The sequence below is a fragment of the Peromyscus leucopus genome, chromosome 13 (assembly GCF_004664715.2).
Source record: "Peromyscus leucopus breed LL Stock chromosome 13, UCI_PerLeu_2.1, whole genome shotgun sequence".
Lineage (NCBI taxonomy): Eukaryota > Metazoa > Chordata > Mammalia > Rodentia > Cricetidae > Peromyscus > Peromyscus leucopus.
The window spans coordinates 30,695,582-30,718,310 of record NC_051074.1 but is presented as its reverse complement, the minus strand read 5'-3'; the positions used below and the strand labels follow the sequence as shown (position 1 = coordinate 30,718,310).

Here is a 22,729-nt window from a genome sequence, read left to right as displayed (position 1 = left end):
GTCTCTAGTCTCAGAAGGAAATTTGGACTTTTGAACAGTGTTGAGAAGAAGACTATGGGGACTTCTGAAGTTGGACTCAGTGCAATTTTGTGTTGTCTACCAATCCCCTACGATAATGTTCTTAGAGGGTGGACCCTCTCATAAATGAAGCTGTTACACTCATAAAAAAGACTCCTGAGAACTAATGCCACTCACAGTCACATGATAACACAGTAAGAAATGTATGAAAAAGTAGGTTCCCACTACACATTCGTTCTGCTGGTGTTTGACTGTGAACTTCTCAGACTCCTATTATTATTATTATTATTATTATTATTATTATTATTTTGAAACAGGGTTTTTCTATGTAACACTGGCTGTTCTGGAACTTGCTATGTATACCAGGCTGGCCCCAAACTCACAGAGATCCACCTGCATCTACGTCTTGAGTGGTGGGATTAAAAGTGTGCACCACCATGCCTGACACATAAATTCTTTTTTTTTAATGAGCCATTTAATCCATTTATGGTGTTGTTATAGTGCCCTGTTCTAGTTTGCTTCTCTGTTGCTGTGATAAAACACTGACCAAAAGCAACTTGAAGAGAAGAAAGGTTTGATTTGCCTTACAGGTTATGGTCCATCATTGAGGGAGGCCAAGGCAGGATCTGGGAGGCAAGAACTGAAGCAGAAACAATGAAAGGACATGGCTTACTGGCTCACACCCGAGTTATACTCAGCTACCTTAGTTATACAAGCCAGGCTGACCTGTCCAGGGATGGCACCACCCAGTGGGTAGGGTCATCAAACACACCATTGTTAAATGGTAACCTTAACACGAATTTCTAAATGGTCTTAGTAATAAAAATAAACCCAGAGCCAAATATTGGAGTGAAAGCTAAAAGATCAGAGAACAAGAACAGAACAAGCCACAGTCAACTTCCTCAGCCGATCCTGTTTCCATGAATCCTCAGACTGAAAGCATCTGAGTCCTCACCCCTGAGGATCTCAGTTGAACAGCTTAGTTCCTGTCTCTTCAGGCCTTATATACCGTTCTCCACCCAGCCATGTTACTTCCTGGGATTAAAGGCATGTGTGCTTTCCAAGCAAAGGCATGAGATCTCAAGTGCTGGGATTAAAGGTATGTGCCACCGCATGCCTGGCTCTGTTCCCAGTGTGGCCTTGAACTCACAGAGATCCAGATGGATCTCTGCCTCCCAAGTGATAGGATTAAGGGTGTATGCCACCACTGTCTGGCCTCTACGTCTAATCTAGTGGCTGGCTCTTTCCTCTGATCACCAGATAAGTTTATTAGGGTACACAATATATTGGGGTACACAATATATCACCACGCATAACCTTTCCTTTTTTGCTCCCAAGATCTTAGGTTGATATCACAATATAAAACACAATTCGATTTTTAAAAAAATCAGTCTTTACAAAATGTTATTGCTTTAAAAGTTCAATGTCTTTAAAAATCAAAATCTATTAATTGTGGGACCTTGTAAAATAAAAATTAAGTTACATAATTCTTACTCCAAAAGGGAAGAACCAAGGCATAAAACCAGTCACATGTAAGCAAAACTGAAGTATAGCCGTGTAGCTCCAAATCTTGAAGCTCAGTGTCTGAATCTCGGGACTCAGAAAAAGCTTGGGCAGTTCTGAATCTCTGTCTGCCATCCTCAGCATGCACAGTTTGTCCAGTAGACTCAAGCTGGCTCCACTTCACTGTGGAGTGTCCTTGATGGGCCTAGGATTTACAGTATTCTGGAATCTCCATGGCAACTGAAACTGCATCTTCACCAATGGCCTCTCCTATATTTTCTTCAGGAACTTGACCCTGCCATATGGTGTCAGGCCTCAGACAAACTCAGTGACCTCCTTTGCTTACAAAACCAGTATGCGGGAGACTCTTCTGCATTACTGAGTTCAACTGCTAGCCTGAGATACAGCCTTGGCGCTCCTGGGCCAGTAATGTGGGGATTTATCAAGGCAACTCCATGTAGTTTAAAAGGAGGTATTTTGGGGTAACTGCCATGCCTACCTATGATGTGCCCCTGGGGTGGGGCCAGCCATGTTCTGACTGGAACTCAAGATTTCACCTCAATAATGCTAGGCTTTTATTAATCACAGCTGATTTTTCAGCCCCAGCTAAACGAACATCCATTATCCCAGTAAAATAAAGGTTTTACTTCCATAGATTTTTAATCCTCGCGCGCGCGCGCGCACACACACACACACACACACACACACACACACACACACACAGCTCTAATAAAGTCTTTGGGGGATATTCTCGAACTTTCCTCTAAAATTCACAAGCCCTAGCTTCCATTGTCTGCATTTTCTCAGCTTTTTTTTTAACTTGTTAGTCTATTAATAGTATTTCATATTGATTTTTTTAAAAGTAAAATCAAACTTGTATCTATATTGATCTTCACATATATATTGCTGGATTTGTTTTGTTAATATGTTACTTTGAGCTCTTATATGTATATGAAGGTATTACCTGTAGCTCCTTTTTATATAAATTCATTACCCTGGTATCAGGGTAATTGCCTCACAGAATGATAACTGATCTTCTGTCTTCGGGACATTTACATAGTGATTTTTATCATTTTTTTCCTTAAACGTTTGATCAGATTCATTCATTACTCCATCTGAGTGTGGGCTTTTCTTTGTGAGTAGATTTTAAAATAATACAAATTATTACTCGTTACAAGTCTATAAAGACAGGATGAGGTCCTACTGTTCCTACTTTGATGTTAGAATACAGACCAGACACTTTTCAGCCCATCTGCACCCCTGTCTCTTTCCACCCTCCTACCTGGGGTATAGTCCCCAGGCTATCAGACTCCAAGCTATCAGTGGCTACTCCATAGGATGGATTCATGTTTAACTCAATGGGTCTTCCTTCCTCAGCATCAAGGTCATATATCCCTTCCTCAAAATACAAGACCCTCTTGCCTTCCTCTGCCAGGTGGGAACCAGGGAGAGCCTGACTACAAACACATACTATGAATCACTCATCAACCACATGACATGGAACTCCCTCATTCTTCTGAAACCTGTAAGGGACCCCCACTCTCCCTCATGGGCCTGAACCAGATCCTCCACCATGTTGTCTCCCCATGGCATCTATAATTATAATACATTTCTTACCCAAAAGAACAGTTTGCCTTAATGTTCCTCTTGAACCACACACCTGAGACCTTATACTCAGGATGTTTTATTTGAAATCAGGATCATGGCAAGTACAATGTTTAGATGAGGTCACATTGAAATAAATTGGCTTTTTCAACCTTGTGACTGGCATAGTCACACACACACACACACACACACACACACACACACACACACACACACACGAGCAGTTGAGGGAGCATCATGTCTTAACACAGGTAGACACACAAGGGTTGCTGTGAAAACCAAGGAAGACTAAAGTTTGCTGCAAATACCAGAAGCTAGAAAAAGGAAAGGATTTTCCCTCCTAGTTTCAGAGAGAGCATGGTCCAGACAATACTTTAATACTGAACTTGCAGCCTCTAGAACTGTGAAAAAATAAGTAGCTGATGTTTTAAGTCACCCAGTTTCTGGATTGTTCTTTCTTTCTCTCCTCCCTCCCTCTCTCCTTCCTTCCTTTCTTTCTTTTAAATACCAATCCTAGACAATGAAGTCTTTTTAGATGTTTAGTTCTTGAACACGTTTTGTCAGTTTGTATCTAAGACCTTGTCTAGTGTCTTTGCAACACCTACCTTATTAACATAAATTTATACATAGTTTCTTGTAATCTAAATTTCTGTAGAATAGGTCATGTGATATACCCATTTTCACGCCTAATTTGGGGCATTTGTTTCTTTTTCCTTTTTGTAAATCAAATAGTCTTTAAAAAAGACTTTTAATTTTTATTGATTCTTCTCCATTTTTTGTGCATTCATTACTTATTTAGCTTGTGTGTGTGTGTGTGTGTGTGTGTGTGTGTGTGTGTGTGTGTGTAAAATGCTTTTTTTTTTTGTCTTAAAGCCAAACTGTTCAGACTCTTTTCCAAGGCAGTGCTTCAAGGCAGTAAGTGCCTTTCAGATCATTGTCTTAGTTGGAATTGGGAAATTTCGATGTTTTCTTTTTGTCCAGTTAAAACTACTTTCTAATTTTCTGTACCATTTTAGCCATTGAGTAAGTTAATTCCCCAATATATTTCTATTGTCGATTCCTAATTTAATTTCACTGTTACCAGAGCAGATACCTTGTATGATCCCATTCATTTTAAATTTATTCACACCTGTTTTATGACCCACCATATGGAGCTATCGAGAACAGACTCTTGAAAATGAGTATAAATTCTGCTGTTATTAAGTAGAGTGGTCTGCACTTACCATTTATGTTGAGTGTTTTTTACAGCCGCTATATCCTTAATGATTTTTGGTCTAGTTTCCTGCCCATCAGTGAGAGTATTGAAATATCAGACTTTTGCTGTCTGCCTCTTAATTCTACTCTTCCCCACCCCCTTTTGACAGTGCTGACCAGGCACTCTAACATTGGGCTACACCCTAAATTCACAGTTCTACCAATTATATTGTTGGGTACATGGGCGATTACAGTTCTTGGATCTTCTTAATGTGTTGGCTCTTATCACAGTGAAATCTTTTTGACACTACAAAGCTTTACTTTTCCTAAAGTTTATTTTCTATGGCCATTATAAGTTGCTTAGGGTTACCCTGTGTGTGTGTGTGTGTGTGTGTAGTCTGCTGTTAAGTATTGACAGTCTTATCGTAACACATGATCCAAGTTTGCCCTGTCATAATTCATAGTTGAATCATGTCACTTGCAAGCTGTTCCATAAAAAGGATGATATACACTCCTTAATCACCTTTACTCATCTTTTGAAACATTTTTGGGTGCAATATATTTGATTCATTAGAAGCAGTAAGAAATAAAAACAAACTCCTCCTTTACAAGATTATCCAGCTTTTGGTGTATGGTACTGTTGCCTGGCGTCTTTTTCCCTTCAGGCTGGATTCTGACAGGTGGGAGATGTCTATCTGCCCTCCGGCTAGTTCCCATCGGACTGTGAAGTGACTGACACAGGAGGTAAACCAAGCTCCCATTTCAATGTAAGCACCACAGTTTAGGAACACTGGTTTGAGGCAAATGGCTAATCCTAAGAATTGTTGCTTGTCCATTGAGGCTTAGATACAATTCAAACTACATCTTAGACTGTAAATATATGTCATATATTAAATGGAATGTGCATATTGTTATCTTGTCTGACAATTAAAATACATTTGAGCTCTTAAAATCATTGTTTTACAAGGTAATGTAACAATTGTGTGCTTTTTTTTAATGTTAGAGGACTTATTCTGGCATTGATCTTTTACTATTTTTAAGTTTGTTTACATGTAAGAATTCTACTGACTGTCCCTCTATTAAAGTTTAGGCTAGGAAATTATTATCCAGGAAATGATTACTGTCAAGTTAGAAGGGACTCTGGTATGATATAATAGGCTCATCTTACCTGTAACATCTAAAGTCTAGACTGCTCAACAAAATCATTTCTCACAGGGTGAAAGAGCTTTGTTTTGAGACAGGGTCTCATGTGGCTCAGGGTAGACTCAAACTTGCAATGCAATGGGGGTGTCCTGAACTCCTGATACCCTTGCCTCCACTTTCCAAGTGCTGAGATTACGTGTGCTTGCCACCAGCCCTGGCAAAGTCATTTTTCAAGAAATAAAAAAACAAACAAATAAATTTCTCTGTTCTCTTAAATGCCAATGAAACATTTTACTTATATTCAAAATTGGATAGAAATGTTTTTACTTACTTTTTTGTTTGGAGACAGGGACTCATATAAGCTAAGCTGGTCTTGAAGTTAAGTAGCTAAGGGTGGCCTCAACCTCTCAATATTCCTGTCTCTACCTTCAAACTGTTGGGGTTATTGGTGTGTACCATCATACGCTGCTCCGTCAGTACACTCCTAAGCTCTATCTATGATTGTATTATATTTTTGAGATTACTGACTTGAAACTTGATTTGCAACTATTTTAAAGTCACCTCTGTATGATAATGACAAAAACAATGAAAGTATGGAAAGGTGTAGAGGGTGGCAGAAGATAGAAGATAGGACTATAGTAATAGAATGGATGCATTATGATTGATCAGAAGGAAAAATAGGGAGTCCCCTCCATTTGAGAAATAGAGCTTATTTTTCTACTTCCCCAATTCACTTGGGCTTCCGTTTCCAGGGATGCAGTTTCTCATTGTCAGTATTGGACCAACACACTCTTTTACCTTAAAAGGGTTAAATTATAAGATTCAAGAATTCATCCCCGAATTTGCTAATAATGTTGTCATTTGAAAGTCTCAAATATATCTCCTATAAATGAGCCAGATTTTCACTTAAATTCCAACTCTGAGATAAACATTTCCAGGAAGAGTTCTTCTATTACACAATAATAGAAGACAAGCTTTTGTAACACAGGAAGTTCTAATACACTAACTAAACACGGCTGCTAACACTTTTGGTAAATCAACAAAGGGCTACCTGCACCGGATTCATGCCCTGAGAAAGTGTTGGAACTTTCCTCCAATTAGTAGAAAAATTTATGCCAAAGACCATTTACTCGTATGAAATTAATGCAGCCAATGCCTTTAGCTGAAACTGGTTCTGCACTAGCAGCAGAAAGGAAAATTGCATCACATGACCTAAGACGCAAACACCTTCTACCTCAAGCCCTTACAGCAGTAAACAGGCAAAGCTGTGCAGCCTCGGATCTGCGCTTGGGGACTGAAAATGTGCACCGTGGCCTTGTTTCGCTGGCCTACTTTCCGATCTAAGCAGCTCTCTCGAGGCCCATGTGGAGCAGGCAGTGTCTGTCTCCCCCGTCCACTTCGCAGGCTCCACCTTGAGGGAGCTGGCCACAGGCGGGGCTAATGCGCTCTGCGCGTGGTAAGTGGTCACTAGTTATTTATGGCGGTGAAAGGACACTGAGATCGTCGTTTCTGAGGTTTGAGCGCCATGAGCCCTACGTGAAAAGCTAGGGGAAGGCGAGCAAGGCCGTAAGCGGCACTGAGCATGCGCAGCCGGCCGCTCGTCTTCCCCCCCCCCCCCCAGGCCGCCGGAAATGGAGCTTCCGGAATTGGCGTCCGTGCGGGAAGTGGAGTCTCGGGATTCGGAGTCCGGGCGTGGTGACGCGCGAACGCGGGAATACGTGAGGACGCAGGCGGGTCTTAGAGAGAGTGAGTTTCCGCGTCTCTTTGGCTAAGTGTGTGGCGTCGCTTTTGTGCGGCGTATGTCGCCGCTTTCCGGGACCGCAGATGGAGGGGCCGGGGCTGAGATCCGGGCTGGCGCGGGCCGGGCGGAAGCTCTGCTTTGAGGCTAGGGTCCGCCGGGCGGAAGCGCTGCTGTGAGACCCGGTGGGAGGTCGGAGCCGGCGAGGGCTGCTCTGGGTCTTCTTTGCCCCTCAGGCTTGGGGGCCCGGGGGAGGCGGCACGGACCAATTTCACCGGGATCGCTTGCCCGGGTGCATGGAGGTCCGGGCTTCCCTGATGGGCTTTTGATAGATTCCTCTGCTGTCTGGAAGGTTGAGGCGAAATTGCATCAGCCACAGAGCTTGCAGTGCAGGTGTTTTGGGGAGACCGCCGGTCCATGTCAGTACGCAGGCCCGTGCTAACCCAAGAAAGGCTGTTCCATGTTGTAGGGGACAGAAATACATCTGTCCGAGGGACTCATCTCTTTTCTGCTTACACAAAAAGCTCGTATCGTATGCTTTTCTGTTGTTCCAAGTTAGTCATTAATTATTTTGTTTAAACTGTTAATGTAGAATTATTGCTGTTAAGATTCAGTTGTCAGGCTATTTTAAAGTCCCTTTCAGTGGGTTCGAGGCACCCAGATTTTTGTTTTGTTTTCTTTTGATGTGTGTGGGGTGTCTAGTTATCATCCCTCTACTTTTTACTCCAACGTTCTAGCCTCCTTTACCTTCTTCCTGCTTCTGTTGCTGATTCTGCTTCCACTCTTCTAGTGTTCTGACTCATTTCAGGAGAGCAGGTGGTCCTCAGAATAGTCAAGCTTTGGTCCCAGAGTTGTCCGATTATTAGCATCTTCTGGGAAATAGTTGGCAATACAGATTTTGGTGTCATAACTCTTCGAGCAATCCTTCCGGTCCATTTCTGTGCTTCTGGGTGCTGAATTTCATGAATAACTTAGCCATAAAAAGTACTCATTGTGGAGTCACAGATGATGTTTGAATAGGGTGAGGTATTTCCTGGGTATGGAACCTTGAGCAAATCACTTTACTGTGACTCCATAGTGCTAAGCATTCCATGTGAAAGCAAGGAGGTAGCACTAATGCGTCAATGTTATGTTACTCAAAAGTCAGGCATTACTTATTTACTAGACCTGCCTGCAGAAAGCAGATTGTGGAGGAGGGACAAATTGTTGGGTTAGATAGGAGTTTGAGTGCATGGATATTGTGACTGCTGCCTAGAGGAGACTTCTTTTATCCCAGTCACATTCTGAATAGTGAAAATGTAGACACAGGACAACTTTTTAGCTGGATGTGGTGGCTCACACCTGTAATTTCAGTGCTCTGGAGGCTGAGGCCAGGAGAGATCACAAGTTGGAGGTGAGCCTGGGATACATAATGAGACCCTATGCAATAAGGCAAGACAAACCCAGAAAGTTTACAGCAGTAGGTACTGATACTCATATACACTGTAGCATTTTAGAAAATGGGATGATAGTAATTGTGATAAGGTAGTTAAAAGTTCTTTGGCCTTCTTGTTTCTTCAGCTTAGTGATACGAAAGGTTGGCCCAGGATTTGGTAAAGGCCAGAACAGAGTTGAACAGAAGCATAGAGGTAGCACCACAAAGCCAAAGCTGATGATGTTTCTATCCTTATCTTTTGTCCTCAGATGTCATACAGCTCCATCATAGTAAAGCAGGCCTCACATCCATTTATTTGAAGACTCACAGTTAAGTTAGACATGGTCCCAACCTGCTGATTTTCTTCATACGTGTAGCATTTTCTAAGAACTCTTCCTTTCTCCAAGGACCCACCTAGGGGAACAAAGAATCATTCAGGATTTGAAGCTGCTGTCCTAGAGCCTAGGCTTGTTACATTATTAAAAAGGGTCAGTGACTAACTGTGGCCTATATAACACATGACTTTGACTGGAGAACACTGGTACTATGGCCATGCTGAGACTCTGGGTTACCACGGGGAGTGAATTTTCATGTAAATATGCCCCTTATGATATCAATTTCTATCAGTAATAGTTAACCTTACCAACAAAGTGATAATGTCCCATCATGAAACAATTGTTTTTCAAAGGCTCCAACATATTTTCTTATTCTGTATGAGAAAGATGGGTAGCTATGGTTCTGGGTCAGACCAACCTGCTTGAATTCTGCCTCCCTTTGTACATTGATTATGCCCTATAGACAAAGTAGCATCTTTTCCCATTTTAATTTTTCACCCTGTAAAGTGGAAGTCATAGCAGCATCTGATACTACTAAGTTAAAGGAGATAGTGTGTTGACTATTATCTGTTACGACATATATGTTAGGCAGTGTCTCTTGTTGAGAGGGAAAGAAATGATTATCAGTTTAATTCTGGCTGCCCGGTTTATTTCCTAATCATCTTTTATACATGAGGTCATTTTATCACCTGGTCACTGCTCTTTTTAAGTGATAACGATGCTGAAGTGAGAGTCAAGATTTCATAATATTGTGAGAGAAAGCAAACACTTGGAGAAAGTTACAGCTCAGCTTGGTAGAAAAGCATTAGTTATTTCATAATCAGTGATGTCTAGACATTGTTTTCATAATTTCCAGAAGATTAAAGATAATTAACATCAAAATATCTTTGATTATCCTATCACTGACTTTTTTGGGTACAAATAGCTCCATCATTTGAGTCATATAATGCTATTTATGTTATAGAAGATGATATCTCTGCAAATAAATGCATAAAAATGTTATTAGCCCTGAAGTAATTGACATTTTTTTCAATATATGTGCTTTACCTAGAACACTGGTGTGTTCTTTTTTTTTTAAAGTACGAAGTCCTTGTATTTTCTTCATGTTTTTACATAGCTATGAATGTATGAACATGGAATATACTTAGAGGCATTCATAGTAGGCCATACTTTTGTTAATGTTGTAGTGTATTATATGAGGGTAAGGACTAAATATAAAAGTAAATAATCTGTACACTTATATGTATACATATATTAAAATTATTGTAAAAAGCCATTAAAACGTTGAAGCTGTTCTTTAAAAGATGTCCTTTAATGGAGACATTATTCCATCTAAGCCGTGATTCTCTGTTTGTTTAAATTTGAGCCTCTTCAGGAGAAATTCACACAGAAAGTTCAAGAGTGGAAAGGCTGTAAGATCTGGGAGGTTGGAGGAGGCAGGCTCCTGATCCAGAATGTGTCTAGAGAACTGGGTTTCTGGGGAACTGTGCATGGATCCCTGTCAGCAGCATAGCTCCAAGGGGGAGTTGTACCTGAAACCATGATGATGCTAAGAACCCCAAGTGCTTGGAATCCTTAGACGTGTCCTGCAGAATTGCTAGGTTTGTCTCCGTGTATGTCTGGGTTCTCATACGGAGGCATGGGTGATCATTTAAAAAAAAAAAAAAACCAACAACAAACCAACCCCAAACAAGTACAGTCTTCAGTCTGACTCATATTTTACAGACATAGGATTCTGTGCAGAAAAACGAATAACAACAAACCCCACAGTTTTTTAAAAATCCCTCTGACACTGTGACAGCTGTATCAGTATCCAAAGCTACTTAGTATTTTAACTGTTGTTTTGTATCATAAGTGACAGGGGATGGGAAACAACCAGTCAAAAGAGGTATACAGTGTTACTTGTGTATACAAGCTACAATGTTTTTGTTGTATGCCAGTGTCTGATGTTCATTCATATGGTAAAGTTTTTGTTTTACTGAATTTTTACTTAATAATGGCTCCTCATAAAAATGATTTCAGATCTAACCATTTGTTAGCTTGTTATTGGTAGTGGTAGTACTAATACTGTCATTTTCACACATTGAGAGGGGTTTCCTGGTGACAGCTGGAGAGTGGGGGAGGGGGAGTCACTCTCAATCAACCAGCTGCTCCTTGCAGCATCATGGTGGTGATATTTCAAAGCTGGTGGATAATTCTGGCTGTATTCGGAAAAGAAAATGTGTCATATTTCTGGGATGCAATAGATAGTGTGCAAGAGCCCTTTGGGATCTAGATGATAGCCAACTGACAGCGTGTGCATTCAGGCTTGCATGTCGGTGTTATTTACCATCTAGTTTCTTGGACATTGTTACATGCACATCATAATTACAAAGCAATAAAGTCCAGTTCCATGGGGAGAAAGTCTCATTACTTTATGGACAGGAAGGGAAAATGAAAACCGAACTGGAGTGGTATACTACATGCTTTTATGTGGTCTGCTATTTCATCTGTCTTCACCATGGCTTTAGGAAGCAAGCGGGATTTTCTTTATCCAGTGGATAAAGAACCAGGAAGTTCAGCAAGACTGAGGACATGGTGTGTCCAAGGTTATACAACCATATTTGATCTCTCACTTTAACTTCAGGGATGTTACACCATCAGCTGTTTCCCCAGGGTACTAAATGACACGTATTTTTAATCCAGAGTCACAGGATAGCAATGAATGAAATTTATATATGTATTACAGTGACTTCAGATTGATAAGTAACATGTAATGTGTGCTGCAGCTATGCGTAACTCTGGATTTTTTCCCCCCTTAGACAAGGTATTTTGGCCAACACTGAAATTTTGACACCTCTCTTTCTGCAACTTTATAATTTTGTGTGTTGTAATGAATTGTGGTTCAAAATTTGAGCCATTATAGAAAGATGACATGCTGGCACGAAGTTTCTTCTCACTTAACCAATATTCTTTTCTTCCTGTCATGGCATGCTAATTTTGTATTAATAAGGGCCCTGTTGGTCTTCTAAATTTCCATCCTGAGAAGTCCTTTAATTTTTGTGAGATGGTTTTACTGTTTCATTGAGTTTGGGAGTCATTTCATCTTCTTGCTCATTGCTTGAGGACAGTGTTTATCCTGATGTTTTGTTATTCTCTCACTGCCATAGAAAATCTTTTTTCCCCCTTATTTTATTTTACAATACCATTCAGTTCCACATATCAGCCACGAATTTCCTTGTTCTCCCCCTCCTGCCCCCTCCCCTTCCCCCCAGCACACCCTCCATTCCCACTTCCTCCAGGGCAAAGCCTCCCCTGAGGACTTCTCACTGCCATAGAAAATCTTAAAGCTTGGCTCGCTCTTACCCCTGTGTGCAGCACACTTAAGTGCAGTTTTGAAGTAGTTCATCATGTGCTAATACCGCTGTTGATGCTTTCCCTTTTTAGGCCGTGGCTTCCTCCAGGGTCTAGCTCGTTAAACAGAGGAGTCTAGACTGATACAATCATGTTCTTCGTGTGGTTTCAGACAACATACCCTGCCTGTTCCAGGCTTGTGATTAGAGAAATGTGTCTGTTCATGCATTGAGTGAAGTGAGAATTGAATGGGTGAATTTGGAAAGCGCCCAGAACCCTTCCCGAAGACCACGAGACTGAAGAGACTGAACCCTTGTTCAATGTTGTTTCTTTTTTTTTCCGCAGTGGATGAGTGCAGGTGTTTACCTGAAGATCTAGGCAGACCTTTTTATCCAGTGGCACTTCATTTATGTCTGTACTCTAGACTTACTTTCCATGAAGAACAGTGAAACAGAGATGAGGTAGAAGACCACTTCTGTAATTTCTTCTAATTCATTCTGTGGTGACATATTGTGTACCCCAATAAAAATGTGCCTGAAGAACAGAGGACAGAACAAGCCACTAGATTAAACATAAAGGCCAGACAGTGCTGGCACACACCTTTAATCCAGCACTCATGAGGCAGAGATCTGTCTGGATCCAGTACTCATGAGGCAGAGATCTGTCTGGATCTCTGTGAGTTCAAAGCCACCCTGTACTACATGAGATTGATTCACTCTAGGAGAGAAACAGAGCCATAGAGTGGTGGCATACACCTTTAATCCCAGCACTTGAGATCTCATGCTTTTGCTTGGGAAGCACACACACCTTTAATCCCAGGAAGTGATGGCTGGGTGGAGGAAGGTGTATAAGGCCTGAGGAAACAGGAACGAGAGGCTTTTTCAGGCTGAGGAGTCTAGAGGTAAAATGTGGCTTCTTCCTTTGTCTCTCTTATCTTTCAGCAATTACCTCCATATCTGGCTATGGGTTTTTTGTTTTTTTATTAATAAGACCTTTTAACATTCGAGCTACACATTCTTTAAAAATGACAGTTTGGTATAAATAGAAGACACAGCTAAGACCCTCTGCTTTTCCTTTTGAGACTGTTCCTCATCTAGTGCTCAACTGAGCATAAACATTGATAAGGACTTCCTGAAGAAGTTGCACTTGTTCATGTCCTTAGACCTCTACTCCTTCGTCTTTAGGAACAGCATGTCTGCAGTAGACTGTTGAAGTACAGCCCATGTGACCTCCATGTTCTGGTTCTCTTATGGGCTAGAGCCTTTGTTAGTCTCAATGAGATGGCAATGCTTGAAATAAACTCACACCTACTTGTGAGCACTTTTGTAAATGTGTGGTTTTGTGGGTAGATATCTTTGATTGCAAACTGAAGAAGCAAACCTATCTAATTGATGTGATTCAAATAACTTTGTTAAAGACAAGAAATGTACTGGAAGCTATGTGGATGAGCCTAGATTGAATGGAAAATCCAAACGGCCATGTCTCAGTCAAGGTCAGTGAGATTTGTATAGTCTTGGCCACGTCCTTCAAGTGACTGCTGTATTAGTCCCAATGCCATCAGTACTAGTTTCTCTATTCAGAATTTCAGTTCCAGGGCAAAGCTATTACTCCAAGTTAGCTTACCCTCACCCTTGATCAAAAGTCCGTCTTTTTTCCCATTATCACACTGCATAGGGGTAGGCCACAGACTCTTGTTAGAGGAGGAATGAGGTATTTATGCTAACGAGGCAGAAATCCTCAACCTGTCCTGATCATCAAGATCATCAAGTAATTGCCGATGTCCTGTGTACTTGGTGGGAATGCACCCGGTCTTTGAAGTATGGCTGCTTTCTCCACTTGACTAGTTTTTGAGCAGAGTGCATCCAGTCCCATAAATAATTCAGAAACAGTTCACGCACAGATGAAATGAGGGGTGGCAGTGGCAGGCAGTTTTTCCTCACAGACTCGGGATAGACAAAGAAATCTGATGTAGAGCAAAGATGAGATCGGAAGTCCTTAAATCCTCTTGAAGGGCGTGATCATGGGATGCTTGCATTGTGGTCCCCGAGTGCACCCCGGTTTAAAACCTACAGCTGCAGGGCTGTCAGTTGGGAAACTTTAATGAGCTCTCATTACACTAAAACTTCTGGTCTGAGCGAGGAGGAACTGGCTCATGATTGATACTGAAAATCATAAGTGTTGATTGGGCGGAAGTGGAGTTGGCGCAACCTAGAGATGTGGAGCAAGATTGAGGATTATATGCAAAACTAGTAGCTTCCGTTTTCCAGTCACTTTTTATGTGTAAATTTAGTTTGATCACCATTGTTGAGCCAATAGCACTTTTAAAAGGAAGGGGAAAAGAAAAATCTTGTCAGTTGACATCTTGAGATTTTTTTTTTTAATTTTTAATCTCCATAAATGAAGGGTCATTAAATTCTCACAGTATCAGATAATTTTGACAAAAAGGGGCTTGAGATTTTATTATATAGTTTATAATAAAATTAAAATTAATTTATAGGGCCGGTGAGATGGCCCAGTGGATAAAGGTCTTCGCCTTGAAAGCCTGATGGCCTGAGTTCAATCCTAGGAGCCCATGTACAGGTAGAAGGAGTAAAAACCAACTCCAGGAAGTTGTCTTCTAATGTCCACGTGAACGCTGTCGAACATGCTCGCCCGTCCCAACACCTTCATGCACATGCACAGTAATAGAAAATGATGATAATCCCGCTTTCACAATTCTTTCACATACTATACTGTTTAAAAGGTATGTATATAATTGAGTCACATGATACATCTTAAACGTGTGGGATAGAATTCTTAGAAAATGTTAATCACCATCTTATCAAATCAGAAGTATTTCCAACCTTTTTTTCTTAAGATCTATTTTAATTTATTTATGTGCATAAACCACTATCACTTCTCAATTTATGGTTGTATGGTGTGGGTGTTTGAAGTCTCTGTTGGTCCTTACTAAACCGAATAAGCCTGTGTTATCCTGGGAAAAACTGACAATTTTCTTGAGGTCTATTGGTCTGTGTGTTGTTCATCTCCTCCTAATACCCTTAACTACACTGCCCTATACTGTGTGCATTAATATTTCTGACCTTGGGTTTAATTTTGTCAAAAAGAATCAGTATGTTCCTTTTCCCCAAGCCCCTCTGTTGACACCCCCATTCCCTGACAACTTTTATGTTATGAAACTGTTAGACTGCGTTATCCATCATCAAGCTTCTGTTTGCTGTGCCTGTGCCAGCCGCCCCATAGTATAGCAGTGTGCCCTGTGAAGCCTTTTGTCCTTCATGTCTCACAGCAGCAGCCTGACAGCCTTTCATGTGGAATTCAGCAAGATTGCTTTTCATCAAACAAAGCTGACTGTTGCTTTCTAGGTGAAAAAAAAAATAATTAAATGCTTTTAAAGATGTATTTGATTAACAGGAAGCTGATCTGTGTAAATTAATTATAACTGTAATGATGTCATAGCCCTGTCTTTTGTTATTAAGCAGGTAATTGACCAGGAGTTGAGAAGCTTATTGTAACTGACGGTTAGCAGTTTGACCTTGTGTGCTGTCTGGAAGGGAAACATGCACAATGAATGTAAATGCAGTTAGTTCATTGGGCTGTGTGTGTTGTCAGAGCATCTGATCTTGGGGTCTTGTTTCCATTCTTTCATTACTTCTTTGTTGAAATTGCTAGCCTAGCGTATAGTTCCAAACTGGACATTTTACTTACGTCTCTCACTAAAAGCATCTGACCAAACACAAATGTTTGTGTCCTTGAAGAGCTGTAATCAAGACATGAAACCTTGGCATGTTTAGGATATATGCTCCAGGAAACAAATACAAAAATGGAAGGAATCTGGTTTTTAAAGTCTGTGTGAAGGAACGTAAGACAAGTTTTGATGGAGGGACATAGGGGCACACTGGCAAGGTGCAGAGTTTATTTCATATTGTAATTTGGCCAAGTAAGTTAAGAGTACTTAAGAATAATTGGATAATGGGAACCTCAACCTTTGATGAGTTCTGCTGAAGATGGGAATGTAAGAATCATCAACTAGACATGGCCAACTAACAGCTGTTCCCAGGGTTAGCCACCTCACTCCCCTCAATGCTAACTGTACAATCAGTCCTGCTGAAGTAGGACATAGCCATTGCTAAAAATCATGATGCTATGCAAAACCACTCCAAGAACTAGAGAGCTTGGAGACAGATAATGTCAAGAGAACAAGATGTCAACCATATTTAATGGTAGCATGGTTTACGTGTACTAAATGGAAGTATATGTGAGTATGGCAGAAAATGTGGTGCTCTCTATTCAGAAGCCTTGCTTCTGAAAGTTCTTTGCTCTCTATTCAGAAAGCCTTGGACCTTGCTTGTCAGGACTGCAGGCTGCAACTTACTGCCCAGTGGTGTGAAGAAGATGGGATCTAAAAAGGAATGAGGGAGCAGTGGGTGTTGATTGTGTCCACTCTGTACTATTTGCCTGAGCTGGGTGCGATTGTCTGCATGCATCATATATGGATTTATATTCAAGTGGTTCTCTAAGTATCAGGTGAGTTTGAACACATTTGCTTATTTCGAAAGATTTGTTTTAGCAGAACCCGCCAGACTATTTGCTATTTCTGCACTCTTCCCTGGACACCCATGTTCTCAGGGTTGAGAGTACAAGCTCACTAGCTCCTCCTTTAAAACCCCTTTTCTCCATTTACCTGCTTTCCCCCCCCCCTCCTCAAAGCTTGGCTCAAGCAAGGAAACAGCCCTAAGTTCTCTGAATTGAATTGTGACTTAACCATATTCTACAGTAAGTAAGTAGGTTTGCATATTACTGGCACATTGCTCAAAAGCATGTGTATTTTGTGGCAAAGGACAGCATTAAACTCGGATGGCTGAGGCCCTCAGCACTTCTCAGGTGAATGTAAGCCTCCCCTGGCTCTGCTGAGATTTTGCACAAGGAACACAGAGGCTGAGTGGTACTGTGTACCAATACAAAGATGGTTCCTTGGGCAGGACCGAAGCCAGGGACCCTGGAGAGTTACAGCGTCAAGCTTTTCTGCAAACTGGACCGTGGTCATAATTTAAAGCAGCGACACCTGAGCCACGTTATTTTAGCCAAATCCCGGCTTGTCCACACGATGAGTACTGATAGGCTGTGCTTCATCATGGTCAGAGGGTTGGCCAGGATAGTCTTACTCTTGAAGTGAACGCATAACTGAGGATTAACGAGTGCTGTGTATGTGTATAAAGTTGGGCAGTGGTCTCACTTATTTTTGATGTGTATCTTTAGAATCGATAGCAGAGTAGAAATGTGTGGGTTTTTTTTTTTTTTTTTACAGTCATTTAAAACAATAGATGCTAGACTCAGATTTTCAAAACTCTGGGCTGTGTAATATAAATGAACTGGTACATATGCTGTTTGGTTGCTACTGCTATTGATAAGTTCAGAGCATTTCCTGAATCTCTAGTTCCTTTCTGGATTGTTCTGCCCTCACTGATGCCAACGTATCTCACATGGTTCTTTTACTCTCAACTTCCAGTCCTCAGCAGAGTAGAAGAGTTGGTTTTTGTTGGGGAATATTATTTTAAAGTGTGTTACTTTTGTTTATGTTGCATTTGTTTAACTCTGTGAAGCTGTGTTACTTTGCCTGTCTAAAACACCTGATGGTCTAATAAAGAACAGAATGGCCAATGGCAAGGCAGGAGAAAGGGTAGGCAGAAAGAATATATAGAAGGAGAAATCTGGGGGGAAAAGAAGAGCCAGAGGAAGAGGACTCCAGGGGTCAGTCACCCAGCTACACAGCAAGCCCCGGAGTAAGAGTAAGATTTACAGAAGTAAGAGAACGGGAAAAGCCCAAAGGCAAAAGTTAGACAGGATAATTTAAGCTAAGGAAAGCTGGCAAGAAACAAGTCAAGCTAAGGCCAGGCATTTATAACTAAGAATAATTCTCCATGTGTGATTTACTTGAGAGCGGGGTGGCCGGCTCCCCAAAAGAGTAAAAGAAAATCCAACAAAAGTTTTTGATGTGGGAGTGGGGATAGTTTGTTTTCCTGCTTTATTTTTTATTTATTCAAGCCATATGTCTCCCTCTTTAGTGATGAGGTCAGGGCAGAGGCTAGAGTCTAACCTCCCTGCTCTGCCATCTTCGTGATTAGGTGCAGCTGACCTCACCTTTTACCAACACTCCGACTTAGTGTTAACACTGCTTCTTGGGTTTTGTGAAGTCCGAAGAGCAGAACCACCTCATCTTCAAGTCTCTACCCCGATGGCGTTTATTGTCTCGGGTATGCATTTTAAGGTTCAGAATGGAGGACCACCTAATTTGAAACAGTTGTTCCATATTTAATTTAAACTCTTTTCATAGCGACCAACTCCCCTTTGCTTCAGCAAATGCTTTGTTTACACAGATTAGGCTGCTTGCATGTCGGTGGGCTCCAAAATCCTCCTGACTCCAGAAAACCCCATGTGTAGTATTTGGAGGTGGATCATGTGGAAAATGATCGGGCCAGACAAGTATGAGGCGTGTATGGGAGCCACGCTTTATAATGGGTACAAGGCATGAATGAGATACACGCCTTATAAAAAGTCTAATAAAAAGCCTAAGACATCCCTGTGGTCTATTCCCTACCACCTCTAAGGCTCCCATCACAGTGACGTCACTCTGCTGCTCCAATCTCTGCTTTCTGGCTTACAAAACTTTGAGGAGTGAATTTTCCTTCACCTAGTAAATAGTACCTGCTTATAGTGAGTTGAATTAAGGGATGCCAAAAGCATCTAACATAAGATTTTCTTTGTGCTTTTAAATCATTGACATTATCACACTTTTAATGACAGATCTCATTAAGTTCTAATTACACTTCATGGTACATGTTATAAATAGATGTTGATCTAAAATGAAACAAAATTGATTCCTTTCAGTACTGTTAAGGTGTTGCTTCAGGCTTTGTTTTTTTCCTCCAAGAAGCATTCATATGGAAGAGAATAGGTGTCAGACTTCGTTGATTGTTTTGTTTTTGTAGCCCTGGCTGTCCTAGAACTCACTCAGTAGACCGGGCTGGCCTCAGACTCACAGAGATCCACCTGCCTCTGCCTCCAGAGTGCTAGGATTAAAGGTGAGCGCCCATGCTGCCTGGTGGGTGTCATACTTTTTAATAAGAGTTTCTCATCTTGTGACTTATGTCAGAAGACCCTGGCTAGGTAGCAGGACGTTGAACTATTTCCTGGTCTGCTCCACCATCACAGCTTCAACAGATTTTCGTTTACATACTAAATAGGCATCTGAGGTTCTTGTTACCTGCTGTACGAGTGCAGATCAGGGAACTTGGCTTTCATGAGTGATGGTGAGCAGCTGGGGCCTTTCAAAGGCATCAACAGGGCCAGTCATTATTACTCTTGTGAGTCACAAGCATCCAGGGGCTTGGCTCCTACACAGCAAAGTCTGCCTAAGAGCTGGGTGTGAGTCCTAATAGTCCAGTGTATGGGTATTGTCCCCTTGGTCTTTCTTATCTGTATAAGGAAAATAGGATTTGTTACAGTTTCACACCAGGATTATTGGAGGTGTATTCACTGGGTTTGGAATTGGGAACATGCACTGTAAGTGGATGGTGTCTATGCTTTGCTTCCGTGCCCTCTGGTGGGAAGAGAGCCCACCTGACTATTCATGGAGATGAGTGAGCCTATGTGATGTCCATCTGCAGAGAGGGCTTTGTGTATGAAGCACCTTGGACAGAGGAAGTGGAGGCCAGGCATTTCAGCATCTTTAAGTGTCAAGGGCAGAGAAGCACCACTGAGCTATTTCTGTGGATAAGAGCTTCAGGGTGGGCACCAACACAGGCAATTTTCTTGTTGAGTGCTGAGCAGACCAGCTAGTATATAAAACAGAACATGCTTTCATAATATTATAAGAGCTAAGTGAAATGAAACAAGTTACACATGTCCACTTTTAAATTAAATGTGTACCTATCAGCCATTATTGAAAAGTGTAGAGATTATCATAGGCTGAGCCTAAGTGGGTCAATGATGATGATAAAGATGTGTGATCAGCAGATACCTAGAGTTCTTAGTTTCAGGAATTGTTGTTAGTCATTGGTTCTAGAAGGGAGTTCTTGTTATTTAGTGCCAGCATCAAAGGTAAGGGGTTCAGGCATAGATTAATAATTTACTCAAGATCTGGGTGTGGTGGTGCACACCTTTAATTCTTGTACTTTTGAAGCAGAGGCAGGTGGATCTCTGATGTTTGAGGCCAGCCTGGTCTACAAATTGGGTTCCAGCACAGCCAGACCTGTTACATAGAGAAACCATGTCTTGAAAAACCAAACAAAAAACAAAAACAAAAACAAAAAAAACCCACAAACAAACAAACAAACAACAACAACAACAACAAAGGATTTACTCAAGATCATTTAAGCCAGGATTTAAACCAGGGCCTTTTAGCCCCAAAGTCCATCCTGTTAACCATGACATGCTTCGTTTTTTGCAAGGTCAGAAAGGTATTTGACGGCTCACAGCGGGAGGTGGTGTGATGAAATTGAATTTTAAGCAAATTGGATCAGATTTTTTAAGTAGATTAGCGGAAGTATAATGTGTTGAAAACCCGGCATTTGTGGGTCATGTTATCATATCAATATGTGGTTATTAACGGCTGCTTACTTGTCTGGGATAGTAAATCCTCACTCCTCCACATTATCATGTTTTAGCTATGTCAGCCTTCCATGTGATTGGTGCTAACTAAGGCAAGCTATTTTTTCTTAGTTTTTTGAAAATTTATTGTAAAACAAAAATCCTGCTGTAAATAAAAAAGGCAAGCTGTTATTATAAAAGACAGTTGGACTTTGTCCCATTAGGGGTGAAGAAGTTTTTGAATTTGTGAAGATTGTGAATGAGGAAAAAGAAAGGAGGAGCCACGTGTCTTAAAAGCCAGGTCTTCTCACTGAAAACCAGAAGACACAGGCAGTGATAATCAGGTGGTCTCCAAACTGGCATTCCAGGCTGGGTGGCTGTAATAACAAAGGCTCTGAATTTGGAGAACCATCGTACTAATGGTCTCTGCAGACCTTAAAAGAAGACAGTACTTTCTCTGGAGCAGAATCCAGGTTGTGGGCATTTCCACGAATAGATGCTGGAATGCAATTATTGAGAGTGTCATGGTATTCATGAAGACTAGACTCCCATTATTTTCTTAATAAAATTTGATTCCAGTATTCATGTTTTATTCATGAAGTACGTTTTTATTCATTTTATTGTCTCCATCTCTTTATATTTCTCCGTTAAATGGGAAGTAAGAAAACAGAGCCGGATTCCAATTCCCTTTGATTTTTGCCATTAGTACAGTTCACGAAGCCACTTAACAGATTTTAGAAGGCTAGAAAGAATTGTTGTTTGTGTGCAACTTGTCATCAGCTGATTATGGCGTCTGATGAAGATTCCACACTGTCTCCCCCAGGACTCCCTATTTACTAGTCAACTTAGGTAGATGATACTTTCTGGTAAATTGAACATGGTGTAATGATGTGAAGCCATACCATCTGCTATTATATTTAGTATTTAAATGTTAAGTTTGGAAAGCATAATTTATATGCCATTTTATAAAACTTGGAGCAGACCTTTTTGAAATGCATTGATTTATATGAAAATAGACCTGATTTTGTTGGTAAGTAGTCAGTTTAAAAAATTCTTCTTTCTAGTTGTTTAGCTTGAACTGTTTAGCCTCCCCCCAACCCCCCCCCCGCCCCGGCAGTGGGATTGGGACCCATCCCTGGTGCATGAGCTGGCTCTTTATGGTGGGTCGCTTTGCACAGCCTTGGTACAGGGAGGAGGGGCCTGGACCTGTTTTAACTGAATGTACCAGGCTGACTCTTTTGCCTTGGAGGAGGTGGGAATGGGGGTTGGGGTTGGGGGGGAAGGCTGGAGGTGGGAGGAGGGAGGAGAGAGGAATCTGTGGTTGGTATGTAAAATGAATAGAAAAATCTCTTAATAGTAAAAAAATGAAAAAAATCTTGTCTTTCACTGAATGTTAATGCATCTTACACTTTTTTTAATTTTCAGGAATATATCTTGAATATATCTGCATTGTAATTCAGATCTCCTAGGAGCTAAGGAAACTACTACCTTTTCAAAAATGAAAGTGTGCCAATAAGTTTTATTAGAGGAATAAAATAATTGTGTTATGGTGCTGGGTGAAAACAGTCTCCTCCATTGACTCTTCAGTGACAAGTAGAGAAAGTAGTCTCTTAAGTTTGTGCTTGAAGAGTCATGAATGGTAAGCTTTCTAAGAATGTTCCAGGTCAGCTTATCCTGTCTTACAGAAAGCAAGCACATAGAGCCAAGCAAGGGCAAGATGCACTGGTGTTTTCTGGCTATTCTCATGGTCCTTTGAATATGTTAATGTGCTGTTTGTTAGGCATCACTTTGTTATCTAGCTCTTGCAATTAAGAAAGCAGAGATTATTTTTACGTTCAGTGTGAACATTTTCTCTTT

The 22,729-nt window shown here is 41.1% G+C and overlaps 1 protein-coding gene across 3 annotated transcripts in view; it reads left to right on the top strand.

Annotated features, from left to right (window-relative positions):
* The first annotated feature begins 6,570 nt into the window (after nucleotides 1-6,570).
* Rhbdd1 (rhomboid domain containing 1) overlaps nucleotides 6,571-22,729 on the top strand; it is a 126,934-nt gene continuing 110,775 nt past the window's right edge. The window contains exons 1-2 of one of the 3 annotated variants that reach the window (XM_037210221.1): nucleotides 7,133-7,209; nucleotides 16,615-16,810. The gene's annotated coding sequence lies outside the window, so the exon portion shown is untranslated. Of the gene's footprint in view, nucleotides 6,920-7,129; nucleotides 7,210-16,614; nucleotides 16,811-22,729 lie in introns of those variants that run through there. The other 2 variants (XM_037210222.1, XM_028874140.2) reach the window with 2 other exon arrangements.